This window comes from Callospermophilus lateralis, unplaced genomic scaffold, assembly GCF_048772815.1.
Source record: "Callospermophilus lateralis isolate mCalLat2 unplaced genomic scaffold, mCalLat2.hap1 Scaffold_227, whole genome shotgun sequence".
Classification (NCBI taxonomy): domain Eukaryota; kingdom Metazoa; phylum Chordata; class Mammalia; order Rodentia; family Sciuridae; genus Callospermophilus; species Callospermophilus lateralis.
In genome coordinates, this window is record NW_027513180.1 from 154,460 (window position 1) to 157,657 (window position 3,198).

Sequence of the window (3,198 nt, forward strand, 5' to 3'; positions counted from 1 at the left end):
GACAATTAGACAGTATATAATATAAAAATAACTTTTTGCTTACAATTTACAAAATGTATTATTATTACAATCTTTGATCTCTGATAACCTGCAATGCTGGCTGCATGAATCCAGCAATTTTAAAATTCAAAAACTATTTTCTAAAACTTCAGGGCAAATAATTTACAAATAAGGTACACAAAGATTTAGACCATGCAGAAATTTCTTACATCTTCTGTTAATAATATTTTATGACTGCAACTTTATCAAATTATATACCTACTTGCCCTGTACATATACAAAATAATGCATACATGATAAAACAGCAAAAGAGTAGTCCTTAAACTCAATTTATCATAAAAGTATTACTATATTAACATGTCTACAAGCAGCGTGTAACAGGGTTAAGAGACATTAAGGCAATAATACTTGAAGTTACAAAATAAACCATATTTAATACTTTTTCCTAAGGCAGGTAGATGGTCCCAGCAAAGTAATATCATGGTAACAATCTACACTGCTGTTAGTCCCACATTTTAAAGATGGAATACTATAAATCTGGCTTTCAGTGGCACTTGGATTTTCCAGTAAATTTAAAGTGTCTTTTAGCTCCCTGAATCATGTCCATTCTGAAGGTGGATCTCTTGGTCCTTTGGGTTTTCCACAGTGATTACCAAAACCAATATCTGTGGCTTCTGTTGGACTCTCTGCTATTTGATCTTTCTTGTCACTGAAAGTAGATGGACATTCTGTACAAGTCTCTGTGTGAATACCTCCTGCTGGATGATCACATTTTCCATTTCCAGAGGTTTTCAAGCCTTTAGATTCTATTTGTTCAGACCATTCCTGACTTTGAAGTTCATTCCATTCTGATCTTATAGGTATATTATGTTCACTTGCCAATACAAAAGATTCAGGAGTTCTTTCAGGTAGGGGCGGTGGTGAATCTTCACTAACATCACCATCTTTTTCAGCACCCAGAAGTATCGTTTCTGCCATATCATGTCTAGCAATGGACATTGGCAATACTTTCCTAGTAGAAATGCTTTCAGTACTAGTGGCAGCAGAAACTGTGGCACTTGCTGTTGAAATATTAGTTTTATTCTTGGTCACAGCACCATCAGAGTTCCTTTCATCTGAATCCGAGTCATCAGAGTGAAGAGGATTAGTAAAGCTAAGGGGTGCTCTGAATAGAGGTGAACTATTTTGATGATCCACAAAGGTTTCAACTTGTGCTGTAGGGCTTGGTGTTAAACTCACAGTTTTCATAGTTTGACAGTGCATATCTGAGGATTTGCCTTCAGATGAATCAGGTGTGGCATTTTCAGGTCCATGAAATGACCACATTACATGCCCTTTCTTATCAAGAGGCAATCGATCTGGCCTTGGAGGTGTGTCTGAATTCTTCTGTGATTCTTCTGGTGCAGTAACAGGAGCTTTGTTTGACTGTGCTGCACTACAGTCCACGCAAGAATTCTGAGATACGTCATCAACTTTTAGATCCCCTGAACTTACTTCCTGTGGCTTAGACATTTTATCAATTATACAAGATGAAGTAGATTTAATTTTAATTGCATGTCCCCTATTCAAGAGTGCGTTCCCATCGAAACTTTTTGGTCCCTCTTGGAGAGGGACTTTTTTAATCTCAAAACTTAAATTTCGCTCCAATTTTTTATCTATTTGTTCAATAGTTGATTCATTTTTCCCTGGAAAATCTGTTGATTTATTATAGTTTCTGTTGAGGTCTGTTGAATGCTGTTCTGATGAAACCACGTGCAATACTGGCTTTGGGTGGTATCTATCATTGTCCTGCCACACAGTAGTGACTGTTGGAAAAGCTGAAGGGGGAGAAGGTGTCAAGATGGACGGCACTGGATGAGGTTCTAGTGGTTGCAATATTTCTTCCTTAGCATCCCCTTCTACAAGGCAACTGCGAGTCCTTGGTGGTTTTGGAGGAGGAGAATCTTGTTTTTCCGTATCTATGGAGCTGACCAAATTTTCAGTGCTAATTTCATTCCCTTCATCAGCAATTTTCTGGGTTCCATGAATTTCATACAACTGTAGCTGTTTTTCAAACAGTTGGGCGATAGCTCTATGAACTAGCTCATATTGCTCCTTTGTTTGCACTGCAGAGTGCCTTTGAGTTCTCATTTCTTGTATTAAATTAAATATATTAAATTCTTCTGGTATTTTCCCAGCTTTTAGTAAATTCCACGTATAATCTATAGCACAAATGGCACCTGTTCTTCCACAGCCTGCACTGCAATGAATACATATAGGAACATCTTCATGTTCTTGGTATTTCCTCATTAAGCTTATCATATCCAGAATAGAATCAAATGATGAAGGAACATCATGGTCTGGCCAGTTCACATAATGAAACTGATAGAGCCTACGAGATTCATTTTGAAATTCAAGTAACAGTGTCCTAATGAAGTAGTCTGTCCTTGCTTGTTCATCTTCACAAGAAATTTTGAATGGTGCAAATGTTATAGGGTCTTCTCCACACAAAGGCCAGTAGCGCTCACATTTTTTCCTTCCCATCTCAAATTCTCGACAGGCCATTACAATGATTACAACATTGTACTCCCATATCATCCTCCAAAAATCGATTACTGTATTTGCTAAAGGTCCTTGGGTCGCCACATATGCTTTTGGCCCATACACACCCTTAATAAAATTTGCATTGATATAATCTGAATCTTGAGAAGGAGTCTTTAAGGTCAACTTAACTCGGCTGTGATCGAATGGCAGTATGTCCTTATATCTGTTCTTTTTAACATTTTCTTCTTTTTCTCCAGTGGCTGTGGGATAAATCTTTTCTGTTCTATATTTGGTAGATAATCTTCTTAATCGCATGAAGTCCCGGGCGAAGTTGTCCTCCCCATTGTGGTCCGGACTCTTCATGGCCTGGACCCTCTGGATGAATTTCCTCAGGATTTCCTCTTGCTCCATCCTCCCGCTTCCCCCAGGCTGCGGTAGCTGGCCCCCCCGCCGCCCGCCCGCCCGCCGCAGAGCCCGCTCCGTCTTCCCCAGCTCGCTCCCCCTGCCCGTCCCTCCCTCCCGACCCCCGCCAACCCTGCCGCTCCCTCCTCCTCCCCACCGGCCAGGCGGCGGCTGCAGCGGCACCCGCCCGGCTCCCGACACCACAACTTCCAGGAGCAGCCAGTCGTTCTCCCACAGTACGAGGCCAGCCGCTGCGGCTAGCGCTAACCCCAA

At 41.0% G+C, this 3,198-nt stretch overlaps 1 pseudogene; it reads right to left on the minus strand.

Moving 5' to 3' along the window:
- Positions 1-209: 209 nt before the first annotated feature.
- Positions 210-2,949, minus strand: LOC143390208 (tyrosine-protein phosphatase non-receptor type 12 pseudogene; annotated as a pseudogene).
- Between the last annotated feature and the right edge of the window lie 249 nt (positions 2,950-3,198).